We start from the raw sequence: 8,725 nt of genomic DNA, 5'->3' as shown, positions 1-8,725 counted from the left end.
TTAGGCTTGGAATGATGCAATCTAGGGTTCAGAACACAATTCAGATCCCCAGCAGCAGGGAGTTGTTAAAATTCATCTCATCCCAGTTTGGGGTGTAAATGTTAAACATAACTGGCATGCTCAACAGGGAATCACAAACAATAATGCCTCGACCATAGGGGTCAGCTATAATCTTAAGAGACCTGACTTGTTAATTAAAATCACTGTACCATCACTGTACCCGTGGGTCTGCCATCAAAACCTGCATCACTCACCCCTTGCTCAGCTTGGTCTGGTCCCTACCCGACAAATGGCTCTCTTGCAAAAAAAAACACATCGGATTTTAAGCTCTTGAGGTGGGCAAATATACACCCTCTTCACTGGGCTGTTTAAACCCCTAATGTTCCAGGTGCAAGCAGATTGGAGGTCTCCCACCACTCCTTAATTCGGAGTCAGTCATTTCAACCAAGTAAAATTAACCAAGGGACACTGAAAAGGTAAAACAATGCTTTGGCCACCAAACTAGTCAAAAGACTGCACAAAGAAAAACCAACAGACACCGTCTGTAAACTACCCAAACAAAGACCCTCCCTACAACTAAAACCTACATTTAACAAAACCAAACAAAATAAAAACTGTTAAGCTCATTTTCTAAACGACCACTGCAATGAGCTTCAGCGAACCCCCTTAATAAACTCCCCAGTTAGCAAGAAGACTTCTGGAGAAAAATAAAAGACTACCAAACCCCATTTACGGTGCGTGCCAGGAGTGAATAAATGTCCCACCAAACAAACAGCTTTTCTTTTTTCTCTTTTTTCTTTTTAAAAAAAAAAGCAAAGGAAACCATATATTTATATAAAGAACAAAAACCCAACAAAAGCAAGTAACAAAAAACCCAAGAACAATAATACAAACAATACGCCATGCCCATCAACAAAGACATAAACCAGTTCCGGAGTCAGGAGGTCATGTTGCAGCTGTACAGAACTCTGGTACGGCCGCATTTGGAGTATTGCGTACAGTTCTGGTCACCGCATTATAGGAAGGACGTGGAGGCTTTGGAGCGGGTGCAGAGGAGATTTACCAGGATGTTGCCTGGTATGGAGGGAAAATCTTATGAGGAAAGGCTGATGGACTTGAGGTTGTGTTCGTTGGAGAGAAGAAGGTTAAGAGGAGACTTAATAGAGGCATACAAAATGATCAGTGGGTTGGATAGGGTGGACAGTGAGAGCCTTCTCCCGCGGATGGAAATGGCTGGCACGAGGGGACATAGCTTTAAACTGAGGGGTAATAGATATAGGACAGAGGTCAGAGGTAGGTTCTTTACGCAAAGAGTAGTGAGGCCGTGGAATGCCCTACCTGCTACAGTAGTGAACTCGCCAACATTGAGGGCATTTAAAAGTTTATTGGATAAACATATGGATGATAATGGCATAGTGTAGGTTAGATGGCTTTTGTTTTGGTGCAACATCGTGGGCCGAAGGGCCTGTACTGCGCTGTATCGTTCTATGTTCTATGTTCTATGCTAAACCACATTACACAGCACCCAACTTATGCCTGTTAACGAAAGCATCTGCAAACCCAGGCATATTGAAAAAATAGTTTCCTCAAATGATTGTTACTCTAAGGTGGGCTGGATGCACCATCCCAAACCTGACTCCACTTTTATACAAGATGGCCTTCGCTTCACTGAACATGGCTCTTCTTTTCGCCAATTCTGCTTCCCATGTCCTGATACAACCTACTGGAGTGGCCTTCCCATTTGAAACCATGGTGCTCCCTTGCCCATTGCAGGACCCTCTCTTTTTTTTGTGCAATCTCACAGTTGTCTCACACGGTGGATCTTCAGATCAAGCTGAGCGATCGGCCCGGTCCAATTCAGGTGGGGATACAAATCTACCCGTACCCATCATCTTAAAGAACGTGTCCGAGAAGTATTCTGTGGGGATATGGCCCTCAGCCCCCTCCGGCAACCCCACAATCTATTTTTTTTTGTAATTTAGAGCACCCAATTCATTTTTTCCAATTAAGGGGCAATTTAGTGTGCCCAATCCACCTACCCTGCACATCTTTGGCTTGTGGGGGCAAAACCCATGGAAACACAGGGAGAATGTGCAAACTCCACACGGACAGTGACCCAGAGCCGGGATCGAACCTGGGACCTCAGCGCCGTGAGGCAGCAGGGCTAACCCACTGCGCCACCGTGCTGCCCTAACCCCACAATCTAGACGTTCTGCCTCCTGGATCTGTTTTCCAGGTCATTCAACTTGGCTCTTGGCGATTTGTTCGTATCAGCTATCGAAGTCAGATCAGACTCCAGTGTGGCAATTCGATCACAATGGGTTAATAAAGCCACCTCCCTCTCCTTGATCTTGGCTCCCTGGACTTGTTTTTGGTTATGTTAGTTTTTCCCAGAGTTGCATAAATCGGGCCAAGGCTTCCTCGATTGATCTTTTAAAAATAAATTTAGTGTACCCAATTTGTTTTGTTTCCAATTAAGGGGCAATTTAGTGTGGCTAATCCACGTACTCTGCACATAGAACATACAGTTCAGAAGGAGGCCATTCAGCCCATCGAGTCTGCACCGACCCACTTAAGCCCTCACTTCCACCCAATCCCCATAACCCCATCTAACTTTTTCTTTGGACACTAAGGGCAATTTAGCATAGCCAATCCACCTAACCTGCACGTCTTTGGATGGTGGGAGGAAACCAGAGCACCCAGAGGGGGCCCACGCAGACACAGGGAGAAGGTGCAGACTCCGCACCCGCACAGACAGTGACCCAGCAGGGAATCGAACCTGGGACCCTGGTGCTGTGAAGCCACAGTACTAGCCACGTGTGCTACCGTGCTGTCCAATGTTTGGGTTGTGGGAGTGAGACCCATGCAGAAACGGGGAGAATGTGCAAACTCCACACAGACAGTGACCTGGGGCCGGGATCCAACCAGGGTCCTCAGTGCCATGAGGCAGCAGTGCTAACCACTGCGCCACCGTATTGTCCTATCGATTAATCTTCTAAGCTCCTCTGACATGATTCGTCAGTTCTCAAACTGTCTCGCCAAGAGGCCCTCGGCCATTAGTGGAGAGGTCGGAGAGAGAGAATCCGCCATCTTACTTGCCGTTGAGCTCCGTTCAGACGGCGTTAACAAATTTCTCTTCAAAGCTTTCTAATCATTGTTGTTTCTGGGCATTTCCGTAAAGAGGAAACTCTACCCCAATTCCTACAAAAGTTTCCAAGGCATAAACAATCTGTGGTGCCAAGAAAAAAGGCAAAAATGTTCAGTTCTCCAGCAGGAGCCACCTCGTGCACGTCATTCCCTTGCATTACAACACCGGAAATCCAGAGCTAAAATCAATCTTAGAACAACAGCACATAATGTCTGATGACAATCCAGAGCAGTACCGTGGAAAGCACTATACACCATAGTTGTTGACGTAAACCCATCCTGTGTGCCCCATTTTTCCCAATCACACCATCTCATAAATCAAGAGGAAAATTCTTTAAACTGGTTTTCAAACCTCATTAGTGGTTTGTTTAATGTAGGTCGGCGATCTTTACAAAATCTAGATTATGAGATTGTATCTGAAAAGACTTAAATCAAATTTTTAAGTTTATTGTAATCACCATGTGGCTGAACATCTCCATTTGAGGTAATTGACAAATGATTCAGATGATGGCACATACCTACTGCAGTGTTGTGCATTTAGCAATTTCCAGTCACTGTTGGAAATGTTCACAGCAGATAAAACTTTGCTGTACATTTGAGATCAAAAAGCTTTTTCATGTTGCTAGTTCCACACGCCTACTTAAAAGGGAAAATAAAAAGTGCAGCAATCAGTTTTCAAAGGGCTGCGTACTGCTTTTCTTGTGTCCCCATTTTGTTCAGATCCAAAGCTTGCCCCCACTACTGATCCAGTTTTGTTGTCCTGGTTGGAAATCAGGCATGTTCAGAATCTGAAATCAAAAGAGAAAATGCTGGAAAAACTCAGCAGGTCTGACAACATCTGTGGTGAGAAAAACAGGTAATGTTTTGAGTCTGTATGACTGACCTTCAGAGCTGGTTACTTCAGATTTTCAACATCTGTGGTATTTTACTTTTATTTAAGTTCAGAATCTACTTGCGTCTGATTTCCACATTGTTCTTTGATGGAAAACTACATCTGTAATGTTTGAACTGGGAAACGTCAGCTTTATGAGTTTTGTGATGATCTGCAAATACAATCAGTAACCATTTCTGCAATGGCTCGGTTAAAAAAAAAATTGGCATCTGTAACCTATTGGCCTAAAGTTTGCTGAACTGGTGAAAAAGCCTGTTATCTACTGATTATTTGCATTTTTGAATTTACATACTTGTAAATTTCCAGGTGCTATTTGAAGTTGTTTACGCCTGCATTCCTAATACTGATGTCCTCAGAACAAAAATGTGTGTCCAGTTGAAAGTCTGCTGTTTTTTTTCACTTGAGTTTCATTGTTGCTAAATTATCAGACTGCTTATCTGACATCCAGTACGAGCTGAGGAGGAAATTCCTTCAATTAAATATTGCGAAGACTAAAGCCATTGTTTTCGGTCCCCGTTTCAAACTCGGCTTCCTACTGCCCGATTCCACTCCCTCTCCTTGGCAACTGTCTGAGATTAAGCCAACCTGTTCACAACCTTAGTTTTACATAAGATCCTGAGATGAACTTGTGACCTTCTATTCATATCATCTCCATAATATCGCTCGACCTATCCCCTGACTCAGCTCATCTGCTGTTGAAACCCACGTCTTGCATGTCTTCCTGGCCTTTAGACTTGACTATTCCATTACGCTCCTGGCTACTCTCCCACATTCTACCACTTCTGCTCATGCCTTAATTCACAGCAAGTACTATCAGCCCCTGTGCTTGCTGACCTTTAGTGGCTCCCAGTTAAGTAACATGTTATTTTTTAAAATTCCCATTTTTGTTCTTAAATCATTCCATGGCTTTGCCCCATCCCTACCTCTGTATCCTCCAACTCCACAACTCGCTGAGATATCTACGTTTGAATTGTGGCCTCTTGCGCATTCCCAATTACATTGCTCCAACATTTAAAAAAATATTTTAATTGGACCCATTTTTATCATACAAAAGAAAAACAAGAACAACCCCAACAATATAAAAAAATCTATCCCACCCAAACCCAGGAAACCACCTCAACCCTCCCCGATCTCCCCTCAACAGTCAACGCTAACCAACTCCCGAAAGTGCATGATAAACAAACACACGAGGTTGAGGCGTTCACCCTTTACAGCACCTCACACCACAGCCCCTCTTCCATCGCTGCCCCCCCAGCTATTCCTCCCACCGCAACCCCCTCCATAGACACCCTATCCTCCCCCAGGATCCTTCCATTAATCGCAGATACAACCCCCCCCTGCTGACGATACCGCCTTCAACAGCGAGGAGGCTGGCATTACCGGGAAGGTCGGGAAAACCTTCCTCGCAAAATCTCGAACCTGCAGATACCCTTCCCCCTGCCCAAACCCGTACTTCTCTCTCAGCTCCTCCAAGCTCGCAAATCATCCCCCAAAAACAGATCCTTCATTTCCTACCTCCAAAACCTTGCATCCATCCTCCCCGGCTCGGACCTATGATTCCCCCTAATCGGCATCCCCCTGACCTGGCCCCCAGCTTAAAGTGCTGTTGAAACTGCCTCCAGAGCTTCAAAGTGGCCACCGCCACTGGACTCATTGAATACTTACCCGGTGCCATCGGGGACAGTGCCATTGCCAGCACCCACAACCCCAACCCCCACACGAGCCCTCCTCCATCTCTTTTTTTAATGTTTTTTTTTTTTGGTATACATAACAAAATATAAATACAAACAGAACAATGAGAATTTTGAAAGGGAGCACCTAGGCAGTACCCCTTAAGTTATTTATATCGAGATCGGTTTTAGCTATTTACATGGATTTTTCGCCTTCTTTTCGTTCTTTTGGCCTGCTGCATATTTCGGGGATTTAATATTTAAAATTCCAACATCCATAGTATTTTGTTTTTTTAAATTAAAGTTAATCATGTCATTTTGAAAAAAATATTTCCTTTGTTTGAACCCTTACCTTGTCGTTTCTTCTTTTCATTCTTTTGTCTTTTCCTTCACCACTTTTGCTGTGGCCATTGTGGTCCCCTGTGTCTCCCTCCCCACCTGCTTTCCCCTCTGTTTTCTCCCTCCTAGCTCCCATTGTCATTGCTCCTGTGTGGTAAACCACTGTGTTCTGATATTAGAGGTTGTACGGTAGAACCTGCACTACAGGTTCGCCTGTGGCCCCTGCATGCAAGCTCCGCCCAGGAGGCGGGTTATAAATATGCGTGGCCTCCAGCTCGCAGCCATTTCGCCAGCTGCTGTGGGAGGCCACACATCTGATACTAATAAAGCCTCAGTTTGGATTCAACTTCGTCTCCAGTCAAATTGATCGTGCCTCAATTTATTAGTATCAGATTCAGAAGATGGACCTTCGTATTAAACCAGATCGCCTGCAGCTGGATCCACACTCAAGCGATGCCAGAAAGAACTTCCAGCATGGCTAGCTTGTTTTGAAGCGTGTATCAACGCGGCGCCGACCCCTGTTCCAGAGGCTCAGAAGATCCAAATATTGTACTCCAGACTCAGCTCCAAAGTCTTCCCGCTGATCCAGGATGCGCCCAATTACGCTGATGCCATGACTCGACTCAAAGAAAATTATGAACAGAAGACGAACACGCTCTTCGCCAGACACGCGCTCGCAACGCGTACTCAACTACCTGGTGAGTCAATCGAGGACGTCTGGAGGGCCCTGATCCCATTAGTTCGGGACTGTGACTGCCAGGACGTTACAGCTAAGGAGCACTCAGATCTCCTTATGCGGGACGCTTTTGTGACTGGGATTGGGTCTGATATTATCAGGCAGCGGCTCCTAGAAGGGGCCACGCGCGACCTCGCAGAGACTAAAACACTAGCGCTTTCCATGGCGGTCGCCCTGCGCAATGTCCAGTCCTATGCCCCCAACCGCGCAGCCCACTGCTCCTACACGTCATGGGCCCCACACGCAGCCGCCCCAGCGGGGGCGCTACCCACCCAATACGCCTGCGCTACGTGCCAGCCAGTGATCTCCGGGGGGCCCCGTGCTATTTGTGCGGCCAGCAAAAACACCCCCGCCAATGCTACTTGGCCCACGCTGCCCTTTGTAAGGCCTGCGGGTAGAAGGGCCACTTCGCTGTGGTGTGCCAGGCCCGCTCAGCGGCTGCAGTCGCCCCACCCCCCCTGGTCATGGACAATGGGCGCTGTCATCCTCCGCTCCTCCCCAGGCCATGTGCGACCAATGGGCGCCGCCATCTTCTCCTCACACAACATGTGCGTTTCATGGGCGCCGCCATCTTGCTCCACCCCCGCAGCGTGCGTTCCATGGGCGCCGCCATTTTGTAAAGCCCAGGATCTCCGGGCGCTGCCATCTTGTCCACCCCGCAGCACATGGACACCAACGGCGTTCCAGGACCTCAACTCAACGGCCGCCTCACTACCCGACGATCAACCACGGCTCGCATCCATGGCAATTGACCAGTCTCGACCACATACTCTGACCAACGCAACCACCAGCGTGAAAGTCAACGGCCATGTGACCTCCTGCCTACTGGACTCCGGGAGCACCGAGAGTTTTGTACACCCAAATATGGTAAGGCTCTGCTCCCTTAAGGTATACCCTACCAATCAAAAAATCTCCCTGGCCTCCGGATCCCATCACGTAACGATCCGGGGGTACTGCACGGTCATGCTCACAGTCCAAGGCGTAGAGTTCCATGGCTTTCGCCTCTACGTCCTCCCTAACCTTTGCGCTGCACTTATCCTTGGCCTGGACGTCCGGTGCAACCTCCAGAGCCTGACCCTTAAATTCGGCGGAACTTACCACCCCTCACTGTGTGCGGCCTCGCGACCCTAAAGGTCGATCCTCCGTCTCTCTTTGCCAATCTAACTCCAGATTGCAAACCCGTCGCCACCAGGAGCAGACGGTACAGCACCCAGGATAAGGCCTTCATCAGGTCCGAGGTCCAGCAGTTGCTTCGGGAAGGCGTCATCGAGGCCAGCAATAGCCCCTGGAGAGCTCAAGTGGTAGTGGTTAAGTCTGGGGAGAAAACCCGAATGGTCGTGGACTACAGCTAGACCATCAACAGGTACACTCAGCTCGACGTGTACCCCCTCCCTCGCATATCTGACATGGTTAACCAGATTGCACAGTACCGGGTCTTCTCAACGGTGGACCTGAAATCCGCTTACCACCAGCTCCCCATCCGTAAATCAGACCGTCCATACACTGCCTTCGCGGTAGACGGCCGTCTATATCACTTCCTTAGGGTCCCCTTCGGCGTCATCACCGAGGTTTCGGTCTTCCAAAGGGAGATGGACCGAATGGTCGACCGGTACGGTTTGCGGGCCACGTTTCCGTACCTAGACAATGTGACCATCTGCGGCCATGACCAGAAGGACCACGACGCTAACCTCGCTAAATTTCTCCCCACCGCCACTCTCCTCAACCTCACGTATAACAAGGAGAAGTGTGTGTTCCGCACAAACCGCTTAGCCATCCTCGGCTACGTGGTCCAGAGCGGAGTTCTGGGGCCCGATCCCGACCGCATGCGCCCCCTAATGGAGCTCCCCCTCCCCCACTGCCCCAAAGCCCTCAAACGCTGCCTGCGGTTCTTCTCATATTACGCGCAATGGGTCCCAAACTATACGGACAAGGCCCGCCCAC

The sequence above is a fragment of the Scyliorhinus torazame genome, chromosome 7 (genome assembly GCF_047496885.1).
Source record: "Scyliorhinus torazame isolate Kashiwa2021f chromosome 7, sScyTor2.1, whole genome shotgun sequence".
In the NCBI taxonomy this organism is placed as follows: Eukaryota; Metazoa; Chordata; class Chondrichthyes; order Carcharhiniformes; family Scyliorhinidae; genus Scyliorhinus; species Scyliorhinus torazame.
The sequence above is the reverse complement of the archived record's forward strand: the minus strand, read 5'-3'. Positions refer to the sequence as shown.